The sequence below is a fragment of the Ornithodoros turicata genome, chromosome 8 (genome assembly GCF_037126465.1).
Source record: "Ornithodoros turicata isolate Travis chromosome 8, ASM3712646v1, whole genome shotgun sequence".
Lineage (NCBI taxonomy): Eukaryota > Metazoa > Arthropoda > Arachnida > Ixodida > Argasidae > Ornithodoros > Ornithodoros turicata.
This window is the reverse complement of record NC_088208.1, coordinates 34,824,223-34,844,908: the sequence shown is the minus strand read 5'-3', so window position 1 is coordinate 34,844,908 and position 20,686 is coordinate 34,824,223. Positions and strand designations below refer to the sequence as shown.

The window sequence follows — 20,686 nt, the reverse complement described above, 5'->3', positions numbered from 1 at the left end:
TATTGAGTAATCGAGTGGTTTATTTGTTTCGCGACCGGGAAAATTGAGACTGGGGAATTCGCAAACGGGAATATCGAGATCCTCCCGTCTTGTGACGGGGATTTACAGACATTGGTCGACCTCGGATTGTAATTCGCTTCGGTGGATCGATGATAATGGCTATGTAATCCGGTTTTGTATAGTTGACATTATTGGATGCACAGCATGTAATAGTCATCGCCCTTTTTTTCCCTTTTTTTTTTTGCGAATGTAATATTTACACTTACTAAGCGATAGTTATTTATTTCGAGCCCCGGTATTCCGCAACCGAGAAAGTCGAGGTCCCCCTAATGTAACAGAGAAAAATGGAAATGCACATCCATACGGATGCCAGGGATTGGCGCAGAATTTTCATCTCACTGGATTTTTCGTTTCTTTTCTTTTTTTTGTTGTGCAGGACTCGTTGTTGGGGGGAGGGGTTGTTGGAAAAATCCCAACTGGTGCTGCCTACTACTCCAGAACACTTCCACGCCGAGACTGGGAGGTGAAACGGGTTGGAATCATGTCACCGGCTGTGCTGTCTGAGGTTTTCCCTGGGTTTTCCGAAGACTTTCCAGACGAATATCGGCACAGTTCCCTCCTGAAGTTGGCCCAGGACGCACACTAACCCCCCTGTCCCCCACTCCTTCCTATTGTCCTCTCTCCATCCGTCCACGTCTGTATGCCGCTCATAGCCACAGTTGCTTCGCGGCGCTAACACGCAATAAAAACGAAACCGAAACAAAAAAAAAAAGAAACGAGAGAACATAAGAATTTTTACGAGTAGTTTCTTCACATAGTAGCCCGAGGTCAGACACGAAAAACTAAGACTCCGCGCCATTGAGTCGATATCCATTATAGTTTCCAGTATCTCCAGCCAGGTTTATCGGAAGTTATATTCGCCTCGACAAAACGTCCTTCACCTTGAAAGATCTCTCGTTTGTCACGAAGTGGTCGTTAATCAGCGTGTGGTCCCACTGATGCGTCCAGTGGCTTATTATAGCTCTTCTAGTTCCTATCGTTAGAGATCTGGCATGAATATGAGTTCGGTTATCGTGTTAGACATCAATCCAAGGCCAGGTATTACGTAGCCACAGCTGCTTTATCGAGCCCAGTCGGTGGCAGCATTCCAGCTCATACGGTGTAACGACGGAATGTCCTAAACCTTCAGTATATACGCTCCTCGTGCCATGTACCCAGCGATCGCATGGGTGGGCGAGCAGTGACCCCGTCGCTTAATTATGCCATGTCAGGCATGTGTGGCACGTTAATTATGCCACGTAATTATGTCATTGCTTAATTATACTATAGTCATGTCAGGACCGGAGCGCGTGATCGTCAAATTTAACAGGCTAATCATCGACGAAATTGAACGTGAAGATGATAATTTGGCGCTAATTCGTGGCTTATTGTCGCGAGACGACTATGATGTCAATTGTGAGGCAAATGTCGGCACGTTTCCCTGTGAAGTCGGCCCTAGACGCGCGATCCCTCCCGAGCAACATGGTGCCACATCGGCGGGCAGACCGGCGCACCGTATATATATATATATATCGTCCCTCGCCGAAGACTACGTGCCTATAAGCACGTCCACTGTCCCGTACACTGCCAGCAAGTTGCTGGCATCCTTGGTAGAGTTCGAACCCATAAATTTGGAATCAGAAGGCGAACACGACGGCACCAAATGACCAGTTGTGACTGAGTTGTGAACATTTATTGCGACAAAACTGGATATTTTTCTTCTTCTTTTGCACGTTATATAGCGCAGTGAAATGGGTATTTTTATTTCTTTTATGTTGGGGGGGGGGGGGCTTTTTTCTTTTTTTAGCGGAGCACAGGTGAAGACACAAAGAAGGAGTGGGAGCAGGGAAATATACGTTTATTCGAAAAAAGAAGAAGAAAAAGAGGAAAGGTCAGTCAAAAGCGAGGTCCATTTGCCGTTCCATTGGAAAAGAAGGACAGAGAAGAAAATGAAGCAAATGAAAATAAGAGTGTAGAAGAACAGAGGAGAAAGAAAAGATGAAGAAGAAAAAAAGAAGAGAAAGAAAGAAATATGTACATGGTTCTCTCCCCTGATTCATTGCAGACCAGAGGCGTTACACCTTTTTGTGACAAAGAGGTGTAACCTTCAGCGCGCTAAGTGGTGAAGTTATGTTTCGATAGTATACAGGCACTCAGTAGACAGTTTCTTTGGTAGCGTTTGTCTACTCGGTATTATATATACATAGATGGCTCCCCATTTCCTTACGAAAGCGAGGTCAGCGAGCAAAGCGCAATATTTGCCTTCGAACACGAACGGAAAGATCGGAAGAGAGAAAAAAATATATGTATAGACGTATATATATAACTAGAAGTGATGAAGAGACTTGGGAGGCCGTAGAAGGGTTAAAAACGGTTGCTACTTTTATAACATTAAGAATTAAGGGGGTACTAGAAATAGATTTATAGTTAGGGGTCGACGTTTCGGCTGTCAGCGCTGCCTTCAACAGGACATGACAAACGTATGGGAATATGTGCGGATTATGAAACACGGACAACCCAAAATATAGCAATTACTCGCCGTCAGAGGAAAGCTGATAGTTGCACGAGAGGAGGAAAAGGACGCGATTACCGCACTCAAATAAAGTGTTGATCCTGGTGGGGAAACTCCTATCAAGATTCGGAATCGGGGTCGCTACTCGATAATCGGAGATCCCAAAGCGGAATACATGCGAAGCGGAAGTTGAGAGGACTTATGAAAGGGAAAGGAATATTTACATAAGGGATGTTTAACTTTCTCGGAGTAAGCGCGGTGACCTTCGGTTACAACGTATATATATATATACAGTCAAACTCCTTTATAGCGAACACCTTTTTAACGAAAATACCACTACAGCAAATTTTTTTGCGGTCCCGCTGGAGCCCTATAGGTCCAATAATGGACATCCTTTTTAACGAAAATACCTTTACTGCAATTTTTTTTTTTTTTGCTGTCCCCTGTGTTTCGTTGTAAAGGAGTTTGACTGTGTATATATATACTGGTAACATAACGCACCCAAACTCTGCGGGTGTGAAGATTGTGTGATGCGTAATGCGCATCGGTTACAAAGGAAATCTGATTTTGAGACACAAAAAGGACAACTGCCGAAACCCGGGATCGAACCAGGGACCTTTAGATCTTCAGTCTAACGCTCTCCCAACTGAGCTATTTCGGCACGAAGATAGTTGCGCTTCCTACTTTTGCAATTCGTTTTGCGCGCTTCCGTTCACAGCAGTAGGACGGCATGTTCTTTGTTGTTCTTCTTTTGTGTGTGTGTGTGTGTTAGCGCCGCGAAACAACTGTGGCTATGAGCGCCGTACAGATGTGGACAGATGGAGAGAGGACAGCAGGGAGGTTAGTATGCGTCCTGGTAGGGCAGCTTGTCTAGAAGCGACGGCCGAACCCATGTAGCTAGATGTTTATACAATCTGCGCCTCGTACTGACCTTTCGATTTCTTTCTTTCTTTTTTTCAGAAACAATGACAAAAATTGATTATCCGTCCCGCCTGCATAATATCAATTGATCTTCCGTGTTTAGCATTTTAACAACAACAAAAAAAAAAAGAAAAAAAAGAAAACAGAGAGTGAGTGAGAAAGAGAAACTTACGAAAGTTTTCCAGTGTACTATTTTTTTTAAGAACTATATTACGGGTCGTAGACTTCTAACCCAATGCAGTATAATTTCTACTCAATGCTTCAGTGTATAATTTTTATACGCTTTTTTTTTACATTTTTGCTTCTGCTGTCTCTCGTGCCTCACTCTGCATATTTGTCCACCAAGCGTTCTCACTTCCTGTATGTGCGCAAGTCGCCTTCCGCTGAAAGGTTTCTCGTGGTAACTAAACAGTCGAAACATCACGTTCAAGGCGTATTGCATAGCAGAAATACTGCAGTTACAAAGGCCTCTGGTACACGATTTTTTTTTAAATTTTTATCATAGGTACAGAGCGCTGCTATGTCTATCACAGACAGGTAGCGATATTTCGAACAAGAGACCGTTCTGCTTCTTTCCCTATCAGTTCTTTCAAGTGTTCATCACAATTCCTTCAATTTTACACGGCTTGTGGAAGACGTTATTTAGTATATCTAAAAGGGTCGAGTTACAATGTTTCTGAGTCGATTTATGCTTTATTATACGAAAAAAAAAGACGAAGGTAAATGATCTACTCGTCATTTTGTTTCGTTATGGGCTTGTGGAGGGGTTAGCCTGGACGAGACGGCTTGCTACTCCTCCGCTTCTCTGGTCGCGCAGTCCGGTGCAGGCCACGTTTTTGCTGTGACGCGAAGGAAGGAGTGTGCGAATTAGGCTGCGAAAATTGGCGCGACTTTCTGGATTTCCGTCACCACCAAGGGTCAGTATAAATCATTCTTACCGCCATGGGGGGGGGTCTCTTGAATTGATATCTTCTTATTGCTCTTCCTATGAGAAGGTCGTCTCTCTTTGTCAATCAATGAAGAAATCCGGACGCAAGGTCCGTGCTCAGCGGGTGTCCTTCGTACACTTTTAAAACAGAACTTCACTGCGTAACATATTCTCCCGCCAGCTAATTTACCACCGTCCCCAATAACACAATTTCCTCTCCCCCTTGTTTTCTCTTTTTGTGTGTGTGTGTGTGTGACATTCGTACTAACTTTTGTGGCACTTACGCAGAGACGTTAACTGTCCCAAAAGGTCGTAGGCTTCGCGCATTTCACAAATCAGAAGTGACGACGGTATTGTTGTCCTTCACCGTGTTATGTGGTGAAGCTCTGCACCCAGCGACACCGCAACGGGAATCTTCCCCCTTTCTGAATATCGCGCTTTGCTACAGGCAAGAGATCATGGGGCCAAGGCCTTCAAAGCGCGCCTTACACCTACCTGGACCCGATTTCGAGGCTATTTGCAATGAAACCTAGCGAACGTGAGGCAACAGAATGCCGCTTTTTCTTTTTTTCTTCTTCTTTTCTTTCATTCATTGAGGATGTCAACAGTTGGTACTTTCAATTGAACTACGTCACCGTGAACGGCATCTTGTCAGGCAACTTTCCCACGGAAGAATGAGTTAATAGATTATAATCATTGTAGAGTGCGAAGAATAACAGGTCTGCAACTAGAGGATGTATCAGTTATTGTTCGCTTCCTTCCTGTAAGTGAAGGGAAATAGCTTTACATGTGTATTCATACGGGAGCTCAATGTAAGGGTCTAGCCGGGGTATAGCGTTTTAGCATGCCATTCATACATCCTCAATGGGAGCCCAAGAGCCTTTCCGTTAGCATGGTCCCACTGACATATATGCCGCCTCACGAGTAACGATTCCCTCTTGGTTAGACGACGTAAGAATTATTATAGATGGAGCATCGTGCTCTTCTCTGACACCAATATCTGCGGTATAATCATTATTTTTCTACCAGCTTTTCAATATGGAGAAATGTCGTGGCTATGAAAAAAAGAAAGCAACTGTGCGACTCGTATTATTGATCTGCATCGGAACATTCAAAAACTGAGATGCCAAACGCAGTTTCAATTGAACAACAACAACAACAACTTTATTTGAATGATGATCAGTGGGGAGATTCATCGCCAGGTGCGATACGTCGCTCGATCCTTGCGATTAATTTTAATGTTTTCTTTTCATTGGGGGAATTTTTGTGCGAATTCTGTTTTATTGGGAAAAAATTGGGGTTGAGTTCTCTATATTCTCTATATCGTTCTAGTTATAGTATAGTTCTCTATATCGTTGCTGCCGGCAACGTGGTGAATTGGCATAATGGCTGGCATCAGCCCCATCTCATCATCGCCCATATCATCGTCATCATGTCTTTCTCTCTCTCTCTCTCTCATCATCGTACCGCCAGTGTACCGCCATAACGGCGGAGAATGACCCACCACATCATCATCCCATTTATGTGTGTGTGTGTGTGTGTGTGTGGTGGACTGGATTTGTCCATGGACCCAGCAATTTTGACACAGTGAGAGGGCGAGAGTACAGCCGAGTCAGACATCGTTTTCATCAAGTGCCGGGAAATTAGTGAAGATCCAACTTTAGGATGTAAGACGGCGTGGATTCGTATTTGACAAAGTTACGAAGAGGGATGTTATTCATGTTATGCATGGCGCGGTTGGTGAAGATACCCCCTTGCAGAGGCCAAGATATATGTCTACTATATGATCTCATGAAAGTATAGCGGTGCGAGATCGACGATCGTAACCGTTAATTTGAAACCCGCAAGTGCTTCCTCCTAGCGGCAGGCGAAACCGCACGAGATGTTCATTCCTGATTGGCTCGAGAAATCTGTATCTATTGCACTTAGCATGCGTGCTCATAGCGCTAACTACCCTTCAGGGCCATAAGCATTAACCTGATCATTATATCAGGTTCGAAGCTTCAAAATGCTTCGCTGGATGTCTTTGTCGTATAGCTGATGTAGCTTTTTATCCTTCGTTGTAACATCTAAATTTCGTAACACTGAACAGACACTTGTGTTTGTTTGCAGACGACAAATCGCGAAGTGAGCTTCCGAAGTAAAAAAAAATGGTCATATACACACGCACGCGGTCAGCGCGTTACCGTTACGGTACAGTTACCGTTACCGTACCTGTTGCTGTCCGTTACAGTTTATTTACACATTACATGCGGCGGAAACAGAAATAAACCACCGAAAAAAAAAAGGCCGAGCTAGTTCGAACAGGTCAGTAATAACAACAACAACAACAACAATATATGATACGCCAGCAAGACACAACGGATCCATATAAACACAGATCGCTTGTGCTCCTCCGCTTCCTGGTTGCTGCACGTCTTAGCCCTCTCAAAAGGAAGTCCCTCTATAAACGGAAACTTCCCCATATCACAGCTTTCTTTCTCTTTACTTTTCTTTATATTTTTTGCAGTATTTTTCTAGAGGAAACATGCAGAGTCGCAGTTACTTAACTGCGTCACCGTTTCCTCCGTAGCCAGTGCAGGAGCCTGTGCTGGATGATCTCGTGGCTATATCGCGGTTGCCAAGAGTCGATCTTGACTTTTTATATAGCGTCTATGACTAATTGATTGATTTCGCTTATAGATCCGAACAAAATGCAAAACAGTATCAAAGTGCGAGGTATTCACCTGTTACGCAGTTCCCCTCCCACCCCCACCCCAAAAACTACATGTTCAATCTGTGCTGTGAAGGAAAGCGTCTCAGAAGGACGCGAGTCGCCGATATTTCGAACAGAGAGTGTTCTTCTTCTGTGCACCGTCCTCATCAATGGCATGGTATTTAAAGAGTTAGAGATGACGTGTTAAAGGTTTATGCAGGGATGACGTGTGAACCTGTAACGTGTGCCTTTTAACACGTCATCTCTAACCCTTTAAATACAATGCCAATGATGAGGACGGTGCCCGGAAGAAGAATAATCTCTGTTCGAAATATCGGCGCCTCTCGTCGTGAGGCACTTCCCTTCATCTTCCTTGCCGGTTCCCTGGACTCTCTACCCTGAATGATTGATTGATTCGTAACAGAAAAAAAAAAAAAAAAAAAAAATAGAGGATTTTCTATCCTTCTATGTTCAATCTGTATTCTTGGAATAGCAAGCTGGCATTAGCCTGGCTGACATTTCCTGTTTTTTTTTGTTTGTTTTTTCATTCAACTAAACATATCCCCCCTGTATTATGTCTTGTTATGTGCTATGTTTATAGAGTAACAGGACCAGGTTTATGCGGTCTAGCTTGTCCTTCTTCTTTTTCGATTCAATCATATTAAATTCCATTAAGTGTCTAACCCTTATTTAATTTTTCATTAAGCCACGCAATATTTCTATTTATCTTGATATGGTATACACCTACCGATGGCATGTTTCAACTCAATACGGTTTGGCAGCACGGAAAATTGTTCACCGTTGCGGGCTTACCAGTGCTGATTTTCGATACCACCAACGATATCTGCGATCTATCTCAGATAAATTTCTGGCTCTGCCCTACTTACTCACGGCAACACGATATCTCTCGTTACATATCACTTCCTCCTGATAAGCGTCTACTTCAGCTGCTCCGTGTCCATGTACGCGCAATAATCCAATCTATTTTTGCATTTTCATGCGTTCGTATCTTGTTAGAACGAAAATATCGCGCAGTGTCGATTTTCTGTGGGAGTAATCTCGTCCAGTGTTATATAATAAGCTGATATGATGTCTAGACAGCTTATCCTGCGTTGTTTAAATACGCGTTCTCGCGGCTTGCCAACAGTGAAGGGGGACGATAAGGAGATCTCCACTGAGAGGCTGCTAGAGTGGCAAACCGACAAAGCAGACAAGGTCAGTAAGAGAATCGAAGAAGGTTCAGGGATAAAGAAAGGGAGAGGGGGAGTACGGCATGATGAAACACATGGAGGTCCTTGCGCGACACCTTGAGTGTATATTCCTTCCGTTTTCTCTTTGTAGAAGGAATCTTCCATTGACTATTTCGTTCTTTATTTATTTGCACGGTTCGTAGGTTGGACGCTGTTTTTTAAAGGGAGTGAGAAACGGGGGGGGGGGGGGGGGCATGCTGCAAGAAACGCCATTTCGTCGAAAAATGGACGTTTAAATCGAACGCCGTTTCATCGAATCGGTGGCCGCCGCTTTTTCTTGCGGCAACGTGTGAAATACGTAAAAAAAAGGGGGGATATGTTTATTAAGAAAAAAGAAAGGAAAGGTTAGCCAGGAAAAGAGCCGGCTTGCTATTCCGAAAAAAAAAAGAAAAAAGGGGGAAGGGGAAAACGAAAAAAAGAAAGAAAAGAAACGGAAGGAAAAAGAAAAAGGGGGAATCGAAACAGAGGAAGGAATGAAAAACAAAAAGCAACAAAAAGAAAGGAAAGGGAAAGAAAACAAGAAACAAAAAGAAAGAAGAGAATAAACACTAGCACGGTAAAAGGCTCTCCTGACCTAACCTTGGTCAGGCGTTCGATGAAATGGGCGGACTGTGCTGTAACCGTGTGCTTGTACCATTGGCCATGTGTACTGAGGAGCCCAGCTGTACATGCTCTTGTAAAAAAAAATATCGTTTCATTTATTTCTCATTCCTTTCTTTACTAAAGATGTAGACAGTTTAAGCGTGGTCCTCTATATAGAGAGGGGTAGATTATCGCCCCTGGAGATGAAAAAAAAAAGAAAAAAAAAGAAACGTGCATGAAGTTGTTGTTGGTACGAGCCATAAATCTCAACCGTCACACTGCAGGACGAACACAACACACGTCTCAATGCGCCCAAGAACATGAAAGACTGAAATATGGAAAGAAGCCAGACAGGAGTCGAACCATGCACCTCTTGCTTGCCGGTCAGGTGCTCTAACCGGCAATGAAGGGGTGCGTGCTTTGACTCCTACCGTTTTCTGGCTCTTTCGACTGCCATATATATTTCAATCCTACCCCTTGTTTCCAGACTTCCGCAAAAGAGATTACCGAACTTTTTTTTAAAAAATTCAGTGTTAGCGCCGCGAAGCAACTGTGGCTATGAGCGGTGTATACAGATGTGGACAGATGGAGAGAGGACAGCAGGAAAGAGTGGGGGGGCAGAGGGGGTTAGTGTGCGTCCTGGGCCGACTTCATGGGGAACTGTGCCGACATTCGTGTAGAAAGTCTTTCCGAAAACCTCAGACAGCACAGCCGGTGGTATATAGGATTCGAACCCACCAGCTCCCAGTCTTCAGCGCGACCTTGGCTACCACCAGATGTCACGACTGAGATGCTCCTTCATGGAGTTCCTTTAAGTGACGTTTCCTTTGTGGCACCCTGTCAACGACCCCACCTTCCCTTGCAGAAACGCGTCCCGCTCTACGAAAGCAGATAGATGGCCATCAGGACATGTTGCCCACGAGTTGCGCAATTGCTTTGGGTGCTGTATATATTCGACGATGAGAGTCTCTTTTTTTTTCTTCCCTTGACCGCCTTATTTCGTCAGTCATTCTTCCAGCGAGACATTCCGGTTCGTTACACACACTTATTTTGCTCTGGAGGCTCGAAACGATTGCACATCGTTCGGTATCGCTGTTCGGGATACTTATACGAAGGAGTTCGGCTACGTATACCAGTGTTTTGAAACATTGCCTGCTCCGTATGCAGTGTCCCGGATAGGCAATTATTTCTTGCCAGGAAGCTTCGTATTCAATTTATTTGTAGCCCTTGACGCAATTCACTTGCAGACACGTGCCGTCTGACATCATGGTTCGTTGAGACTGTTAATTCGTATGGATTGTATGTAGACTCGCAAATACTGCGGCCTATTTTAGAACCTTCTCTTATACGGTGAATTGAGAAAGTTGACAGCTACAGTGCGGTGCTAGCTCCCCTATATGACTTTAAGGCTTATTACAGGGAAGAATAATCGTGTAGCAGTCGCGACAACGAAATAACATCCTGTAGGACTAGTGCCAGTCATACGTGAGTTACTTCAAGAAATTGACTTGGTTACAGTTAGCTCGTGAAAATATTCAGGACATCAGGACAACCCTACGTTACTTCGGCCCTTGCTTGCGGTTACAGTGAACCCTCGTTATTATGACCATGGTCGTTCCCGAAAATTTTGGTCATAATGCGGAATTGTCATATTAACGGGGGATATTTGCAGACGTTTCACTGCATTGTTCCCCAGGAGTATGGTCGTAAAGCGCGTATGTCAGATTATCGGGGGTCATATTAACGAGGGTTCACTGTAGTTACTTGCTATATAGTTAGTTACTACGCAATGCTGCTGCGTTCGTCCCGTCATCCTGGCACAAACAGCGAATTGCAAAAAGGTGAAAAGAAAAAAAAAGAGAAGAAAAAACAGCATTCATGCTGGTAGTGAAGCAGCACCAATGTAATGGACAGAAAAACGATCGCGTTGCCCCCTGGCGTGGAAGCAACACAGCAGAAACGTATCTTGAGCACGGCTGGTCCCAGCACCTCCTAAATAGCATCAGGCCTGCGCCTCACGTGAGACAGCGTCACACACGAAGGCCCGCTGTGGACGCTGCTATGACGTCAATGAAAGAGCGCACAAGAGAAAAGCTCGAAGCACCTCGCAAAGCTCACGCAGGCCTCCGTGAGTCGGGCAGTGCGCAGGCCTTCTACTATCTAGGAGGTATTGCTGGTCCCCTCCTTTCCAGAACACAGCACAGTGAAGTCCCGTTTCGCATTTACAGGTAGCTGCCCCCCCCCGCTTCCGGCGACTTGCGTATCTCGCGTACGCTGCCAAACAAGAGCACTGTGTCAAGGCTTTTGCGACCCACAACAGAGCCTGCCTTCTACTTATCTTCTCGTCCCGCCGCACGTTTGTCTGTCTGTCTGTCTGTCGCGGTTACATTGTTCTCCTGTTTGGCTATGAGGAGATTCATTAGGTCACCCATATCAGACGGCCGGAAAGGATGAAGAGGTTTCGGACTCTTTCAAAATTGGTAGCACTGTTGATATTTCAGACGGAAATCTGCAGCGAACAGAAATATGATGGAAGGTAAATTGTTCTGAGGCTAGAACAGACAAACACAACACAAGCCTCTGGTAGCCCAGGTGGGCGTGGTTCAAATCCCGCCGCTGTCTGGCTTTTTCGATGACTGCCATACTTCAGCTGAACAGAAAGACATCTCACAGACACGAGGGGGCGAATATGTTTAATAGAATGAAAAGAAAAAAAAAAATGTCAGCCAGGCTAATGCCGGCTTGCTATTCAAAAAAATAAAAGAAACCTCAAAATAAACACACAAAAAAAGAAAGAAAGGAAAGGAAATAGTGAGGGAAAAAAAGAGAGAAAAAGAAACAGTTAGTGCAGTACAGGCATGACATGGTACAAGAAAGCCCAGTCAGAGGGCAGACGCAATGCCTGAGTCTTTCAGGAAGCTGAGCAGGGCTGTGGCAAACACGAGAGCAAGAAAGGTATGGTACGAGGTGACGTTATCGCTCCCGGAGTCCTCGAAAAGTGACCTTTAAAGGGCCTCAATAAGGGGTGTATACCAACGTCGACAGCCGTGTTGGTCCGTCCGTAACAGTTGTGGGGAGAGAAGAGAAGAAGGGGAGACCGAAGCGAAAGTGCGAAAGTATCCGGAGATCAGGATCTCCAGATGCAGCTCTCTACGCAGCAGCTTTTTACGGAGAGAGCCTTTTATTTTCTAAGGACGTCACGGAATCACTCTCGTTGTGGTGTCCCTGCAAAGGCGATATATGGCTATGAGATAATTTATCGAGTTCTATTGAGCAGATGTATGACAAAGGTTTGCATTCGTGTGAACTGTGCAATCCAAACTTTACATCTATATTAGAAACTGGGATTCGCGAATTTGGAAACTGACGATGCAGCGACGTCTCGCTCACTGTCCTCCGCCAGTACAGAGCTGCCATATCCCGTGGGCAGTGTCATCGAGGGAGGTCACGTGCTTCTAAAAACCAATAGCAATGACCGATGCTCTTGCTCCTCCTACATCACTGCTCGTATAGCGGCAGTGTGCATTGTTTAGATGCGTATTTATTTATTATTTATTTTATCGCTTATTTATTTATTTATGTTATTGTGTCTCGAAAACTTCACACGAAAAAACGAAAACCATTTTTGCTCTTCACACAGACGCGCGGTCTAATGTGTACTTCTTGTAATTAACCGCGAGCATTAGAGTCTGACAACCAATTTAACAGAAGGCCAGAGTCGGCACGCCTTTACTGATTCCACGCCTATTAAAAGACGCAGAAATGTTTTACACACTCGCGGTGTCTTTCTATTTACTGCGCCGAAGTAGGTCAGTCTCATTGGGGCAGTAATCATCAGTAAACATCGCATACGAAAAAAAAAAAGGAAAAAAGAAGCACGCATCAAAAATTGCATACATTGCCTCATTAGCAACCCTATACAGGTATATATCAACACGAACCACGCCGTTTTCTGTAACGCACAGGCATGCGTGTAGCTCGACCTTATTTTCCTCAGTATGGTACTCCTTTACTTTTTTGTTTTGTTTTTGTTTTATTTCCTACCTTCTCCAGACTCATCGGGTCATGTCGCCAAAAATCTCGCCGCCCAGGTTACGCTCGCCTGGCTGCTTAAACTCCCTCGGTACACAACGCGGCTCTTATTAGGATCACGCCCAGCAGCGAAGTCGAAGAGGAGAATTCCCAGGCGTTCGTATTAGGGACGACGGCGGTCGAGAGGAAAATTAGCAGCGAGGACTCAGCCACGACGCGCATGCTCGCGTTCGCTTTCGCCTCGATGATTGGCAGTGATAAGCTTGAAGAGTTGGAGAGTGTCTTCGTGTACACTCTTATAAAAAAAGGGTGTGCTTTAACTCCTTTATATATAACACCCTTTTGGAGAGTCCAATTACGCTCGAAAGGGTGTCTCCTCACTCCCTCAAGGGAGTAGCATAACGCCTTCTCCCTGCCGGGGAGTAATATTACTCTCCACGACGTGACGTAGGACGGGAATACGGTACAAGGCGCACGTTCAGCGTCACGATAGCAGGGTCACACAGTTGCAAGCGAATCTCTCGGCCGATATGTCACCCATGATCCGCGTTTCACGGGATGTTATGGTGACTGGTAAATGTGGCCTTGACCGTGGGGCAGTTCAGCAACGCAGACTTGGCGCATCTCTGTCGTGGCTTATGAAATCGTAACGCTCCATTTTAACGCGAGCTGGCGTACTTTGAAGTGCGTACATGAACGTAACATGGATGTGACGTTTTGGTTCAATGTATCTTGGTATAGTTGGTACGAAATATACCATTTACCATTTACGTTTCCCATTTATGCATTTATTTACCATTATGTCTTCCCGTTTATTTACCACTTTACGTATACCATTTACGTATTTGCGTATACCAAACATATATTTGGTTCGAGTACTACGTAACAATGTATGTATATTTGCATTAATTCATCCTCACATATTATGCTCTTTGAAGTGGGATATTGTCCTACGACCACCGCGGCGAAACATATCCCATATTTTCATCATCATTTTCACCATATCATTTTTCCTTCATTCATTTGTTGTTGCTGTTGCAAAGAAGTTCTGTGAGTAAAGTTCAGTACGTTTATCTACTGATGTGGATACTATATTTCTATCTCATCACGACATGGCGTCGAGATGGGGACACAGCCAGCCCTCCTGTAACGGAGAACTATATAATAGTCGTTTTCAACCTAAGAACGGCATCTTGGGTGCTCAAAGAGAACCTTCTCATATATTCTCATTACATATAACTACGAAAATAATCTTTACAGAACGTAAGTATATGAGTCGAGGATATCACGGACACAACGTTTCGAACACCATGGTTGTCTTTTGGTGGTTAAATATAGGGAGAGAAATGCCGTTCTAACGCGACTATTTATTTTTCTTTCTTTCTTTTTTAAATATTTGCACGTGCTCGCGAGGCGAAACGAAGCCTATATGGAAGGCTTCGCCCAGCAAACTGTACGGGGCCCTTCTAACAACAGCCCTGATCACGTGTACATGTGGGCCCCTCGTTAGACTGCTGCCGTTCTCAGTCAAGCTGGTAGAGGCCAACAGAACTTCACACGTCAGATAACAACGTGATAACGGTATTGGGCTCTCGCTAAAGACAACCATTCGTGTCCCAAACGCGCACAATCTCTCTTCGGGCCAAAGCTTATCGCCACAGGAGTGGGCCCCCGCACACTTACGTGCTGTAAACAACGTATTGTACCACGTGTTGCCCACCCAACGTTGCCAGAATCACGTGCACGAGTCCTGTCTCGCGCTCCGCTGCAGAAATGGGGCCATACATCCCATGCCGGAATCGACCCAAATATTTGGCCACCTTGGCGAGTGGAGGGGGGAAATCAACGTTGCCGCTTTCGTAATGTGTATCGTGTTTTTACAAAATGGAGAAAGATGTTTTCCTCTCTCTCCCCTGCATCTCTATACAGGAAAGGGTGAACAGTGAAGGGTGAAGTGCTCGCGAAACGCGCAGTGGGCAGCGAAACATTGAAAATAAAAAGAAAGACGACTTTAGATTATCGATAATAGTGAATATCGGAAAGGTTACATATCCATGACGAAAGGAGAAGAGACGAACACCGAACGAGCTTAAACCGGCAAAAACCTCGGCCGCGTTTATGATCTTCTATCCGTTACACTCTTAAAAATGAACTTCACCACATAGCACGCTCCTAGCCAACCATCACCCCGAATGACAACGTTCTCGCCCTGGATTTGTTGAAAACGGGAGGAGGAGCCTATTTTGTGCCGTGCATAATGGCACAAAATAGGCTCCTCCTCCCGTTTTCAACAAATCAGGGGCGAGAACGTTGTCATTCGGGGTGATGGTTGGCTAGGAGCGTGCTATGTGGTGAAGTTCATTTCTAAGAGTGTACGTATTTCGATCGCGTCGAAAAAATTCACGAGGGCGCCTATTTGAACTCCACCTTTACGTTCTCATTGGCCGCGTTTGCGTCAAAAGCGTGTCGCATCAACGTATATCGCAAGGAATCTTATCCGATAGTGACACATCAACCAGTCCACCGGTCCGGATAGGTGCGCGTCATAATCATCGCTGTACAGTGATCGTCGCGCTATTTTTTCGGAGCACGTAGGCATAATATGTAGCTTCAGTCGTATTGTCTTGCTGTGAACGTTCAGTCGAAGCACATCGAGGTACAGTTCACGTATATAACGTATAATAAAGGCCACAAGCAAGAAAATTTCTTTCCAAGGCCAGCTATGATGTCCCAAGCGTATTTTTTTGGCACGAACTTCTTTGCCCCTGGCGAAAGTGACACGAAATTATAACGCTATTTTCGTTGGAGGTACTTATTTCGTCCTTCCGCATAGCCAGCCGGCAAAGTAACTATATATGCAAAGTAGTAAAGGGCATCTCTCTCTCTCGTTCTCACTTACTTTGTGTCGCACTGAGCAACACAAGCATCCTTTGTTTTTCTGTGGATAATCCTTCCTGGTGTCGAAATGGTTTTGTTCGCACGTGGAATATATGAGAGTTTTGCCTAAAACCATCTTTTATTTCGAGAAGTCGAGACAGTAGCTTATTGTTCAGTTGTGTCTGAAATGTTTCACGGATGTTTTTCCAGTTAAGTGCGAAAACTACGAGTGGAAGTGGGCAAAATAAAAGTGGGGTGTGACTTTGAGACGCTGCAGAGCTGTTCAGACATCCTCTCTCTCATTCTCTCTCTCTTTTTCTCTGCATGAAACGTCACGTTCATATGAGTGTTTGCTTCCACCCTTTTTTTTCATTAGGTAATCAGAAATAAGATTAATTTTCAGCGCATAACTACAGGTTTTCCCGCCGATTTTAATCCAAGTGCCAGCTAAATTAATCCATGTGCCATGCAAACTTTATGGGGCATGGATTAATTTAGCTGGCACTTGGATTAAAATCGCCGGGAAAACCTGTAGACTTTAAGCTCCACGAGAGTCTTGCAAGTCATTCCAGAACATAACGTGTTTTTGTGGAACACATACATTTTGGATATAACATGTCCTGCACATGTTTCTCTTGTGTGTGTGTGTGTGTGTGTGTGTGTGTGTGTGTGTGTGTGTGTGTGTGAACTGATCGCTCCCCACGGTATTCAGATCCACAATCACATTCGGTACGACACCCTCTACGGCCAATTTTTAGTGTGAAAATATATGTGAGAGCACTGTCCCTGGTTGACTGTTCCCTAGCCTGTATAGTGAGCCCTGTTAGAAGACCTTTTCGCATCCCCGATTTTTCGTGTTTCGCAACATTACCATGAATTATTGATGATGCCTATCGATCCCCCGCGTTCCTTTAAGATATATATATCGCGCAGGTGTCTATTGCCGCCCGCTGGTCAGATCCACTGGACGCCGTCCATTCTGCTGACGTTATCGAACAACGTACGCGAGTCTGTTTGACGTCATAGTTGTCTTTTTTAAAACCGAAATTATGAAATAGAAAAATTGTCAAACGATGTTTAAAATGTCGCTTCTCGATCACAAAAAGTGCAACAAAGGAAAGGCGGCTGAAAAAGTGGACTATGAGCGCCAAGAATACTTGATAACACAGGACAGGATAGGATTGATAGGACACCATTGACGTCAAAACATACCCTTACTGTCCCAGACGTCATTCGGTATCTATTGCGCATGCGCATCATGGCGGACGGTGTCAGGTGTGATAACGATGCGCAATGCTTGGCCTTCAACGTGTTGTGTGGTGAAGTTCTATTTTAAGAGTATGTGGATCGTGCAGCACAACAAGAACGTTTATCCGCTTAACTTAGTTGGGGTTGATTGATTGAGATATAAAAAATATGGAGATGTGAGACCCGACAAAGTCAAAGTGGGTGGGTGGGGGGGAGGTAGACAAGTTCGGTTCTGAGACGGGCGATATGTCTCTGATATAGGTATACTATAGAACCTATATTCCAGTGGAACTGATAATTTTGATGCAAAATCAAGATTGAGCTAATGATACCTATCTGTCGCCGGTAGGTGGATACTGCTTTGGAAGGAAATCAAGTGAGATATGACTTGAGATGATGGTGTTGGCATCTGATAAAGGAGCTCTGTTTTAGATATGCAGCGACTTCTTATGGGTGAGTTCAACGAGCCTTGGAGGGGTAGCATTCGAACGTTCTGTTTCCAAACATAATTTAGATTGCTTATCAGAGGAAAAGCAACAAGAAAGAGTAGGAAAAAAAGGCTATTCCAGCACCTGGAAAATGAGTTCGTTTAGTGTGCACAAATCACAATAGAATTACAGGAGTGCTTTTCCACGTTTTCGTAACGACCTCAAAGTATGAACAATTGAAATCTGACGTCACAAACACGTCAAAGTGACGTTTTCCCGTTTCCAGTGGACAATTCTTTGCTCGCCCGTGGTTATGTGACCTTCAATTCGAGCCTGCTGTTGTTTGTTCTGCGAACTTTGCATGAACATTAAGTTAGTTAAAGTGAGGTAGTATAAATATAAAAGTTATTAATAACTCATTACATGATCATATAGAGGTGCGTAATGCCACCCTCGCCACTGTCTGGCTTATTCAACGGCTACCGTAATCCAATCACTCATTATGTTTGTTCTCGATGAGAAACTTCACGCAGATTATTGGGAACAGTATTGCTTCAAATCGCTTCAAATTATATCACTTGAATTTGCCTATTGTGGTGCGTCTAAATTTCCCTGTTCCTTCATCTGTATCAACAGCTCTTATCTCCAGTCTGACGGAAGCAATATTTCAGCTGTCCTCGAAGTTTCGCCTGCCGAAATCAATTGAGTCGTATGCATGTGTAAGAAGATGCACATGAGGCGGAAGTAGCTGAACATGCAGAATATTACGGACCGATAAGGAACGTTAAACGTGATAAAAACGAATACCTTGGGCGTCTTTCTCATAATGACCAATATCGAAGTGGCTTGACTGTCGACAACGCATTTTGCGCAGAAACACGTCTGCTTCAGTTCTCCTAATTCATCCTGTCATGTTAACCTCTGTGAAGTGGGGTATGGGGTCCTGTGGTTACCGCGGGGAAACATCCCATGTCATCATCACTTCTCCATCATTTATTGTTGTTGTTGTTGTCAGTTCTCTTTCATGCCGCTGGACCTCTATATGAAGCCAAGCTCAAAGTTCGTCGAGCTGCTGATCATTAGAACAACTCGTTTTATTTTTTTAACGTTGTTAGTAGAGCTAGCGTTGTACAGTTTCCAAATATATTGATCATATTTTCCAGAAAGCCCGTTTGTGGTATGGAGAAACGGAAGCCTCTCATACTCGAAGTACTGTACTTTTTTTTTTTTTTTTCTGTACAGGGAGTAATTATGAGTAACAAACAGTTGAAGGGCGAGAGAAAGGATCTGTTGCATCTGTTTGTCTTCAGTCTCGGGGTGCATGGATGTTCGTCGTGTCTGTTCTGTTGCAACAACAACTACATGAATGATAACGGGATGAGGTGATTCACCGCAACAGTGGCGGTACCATACCCCAGTGAACGTGGGTTTCCATATGGGTGGGATGACGATGAAAAGGATGAGGCATAAACACTCGCACTTACACATGACATGTTCTGTTCCGGTAATATTGTAAAGTTTGAAATTTCAAATCTAGCGAACGTTATAGTTTTGAGAAATTCGCTTTCTGGGGTGGGGGGGGGATATGTTTATTAAGAGAAAGAAAGGAAAGGTCGCTTTCTGGGCATTTGTATGGAGCTCATGTATGTCCTTTTTTTGTGTTTCATCTAATATGTCCCGTCAGTACCGTCAGGTCAACAGGCCGCTTCTGTTGACACACGAATACACGACGACAGATCTCAGCACTGTGAAAGTAAAAATGCGCTTTTTACTATGCACACACATGCTCTATTCAACATTTATAATTCTCTCGGGCTATATGGAAAATCCAAAAGTGAAACCGCTCTCACTCATTCCAGCTTCACGACATGACACACTCGCATTGACATTGAATACAACACGAATCGTTGCCCCCACCGAATATAATTATAACCCACGTCACATGCAGACGATAGCCACTGACGTCAGCTTTGTCTTTAGGGTTGAAAAGCACCCAGACGATATCGGAAGATTTCACTCCCTTCACCTCTATACTTTCCCCTCGTAATTATGCCAAATGTTAAATTCGCATGCTGAAAAGGGAACTGCAGATAATGTCCATGCTGATCGTACATATACTATCTCTATGAAACATCTGCAGATACTATGGTGGCCGTGATCTAAGTCAGACGTAGAAGTGTTCAATATGATGAGACCGATTATTGCCCCTGATCGAAATAAAGATTATTTGAGTATTATATTTTTTTGTTTAGTTTAGGGAGAATTATTATTATTTGAAGATCATATCCCTTTTTCGAAGGAAAGTCGAGTGGGGATGTCAAACGAGGATGCTACCGAAGCTTTTTCTCTCTCTCTCTCTCTCTCTCTCTCTCTCTTGGTGTGTTTCACTTTTGCTCTGACGTCATGCTTTTCCGCGCTTCGTGATGAGACTGCAAACGCTTCCTTTCAGTTTGCAGATTAAGCGCAGACCTCGCTCAAAGACAAAAATTAACGAGCAAGGGTAAAATCTTCGCAGCGTGTGAAGAATAATTACTGCTAAGGACACTGCTAAGGAACATTCCATGCCAGCACAATAGTGAGTCATTTGCACGCGCCGCAACACAAAAAAGCTTGCTTCCCGCAATCTGACCTCACTCGTAAGAGGTTTGGTATACTATATAACCTTGTGTAGCCACGAAACCAAATGGTTACAGCGCCATCCGGTAAAGACAATGCAACTGTACCATATCGGCTCTCATGCAAGCAGTGTGTATACTCGCTATATTTCCTTGCGCACGCAAATCTGCGACTTTACGCCACACTATACACTCTTAAAAATGAACTTCACCGCATAGCACGCTCCTAGCCAACCATCATCTCGAATGATATCGTTATCTGCCCTGATTTGTTGAAAATGGAAGGCGTACGTGTTTTTTTGTGGCACTTACGCTGTTCATAATTGCCACACAAAAGAGGCGTACGCCTCCCGTTTTCAACAGATCAGGGCAGATAACGATATCATTCGAGACGATGGTTGGCTAGGAGCGTGCTATCCGGGGAAGTTCATTTTTAAGAGTGTAGAGCTTTCAGAATTGGTCACCATAAACGCTTTGGTGTCGCAGAGAAATGCTAAGTGGTTGTCATTGCTATTGCGCAAATCACTGTTTAGGCTCTGTCCCTGCGCAGTTTTTGGTG

General features: G+C 44.3%; 1 protein-coding gene and 1 non-coding gene across 2 annotated transcripts in view; one reads left to right on the top strand and one right to left on the bottom strand.

Annotated features, from left to right (window-relative positions):
* LOC135367109 (5'-nucleotidase domain-containing protein 3-like) overlaps positions 1-20,686 on the top strand; it is an 85,243-nt gene that overhangs the window by 28,704 nt on the left and 35,853 nt on the right. The window lies entirely within an intron of this gene.
* On the bottom strand, positions 3,140-3,212 carry Trnaf-gaa (transfer RNA phenylalanine (anticodon GAA)). Its single transcript has one exon. It is a non-coding gene; the product is annotated as a tRNA-Phe (tRNA).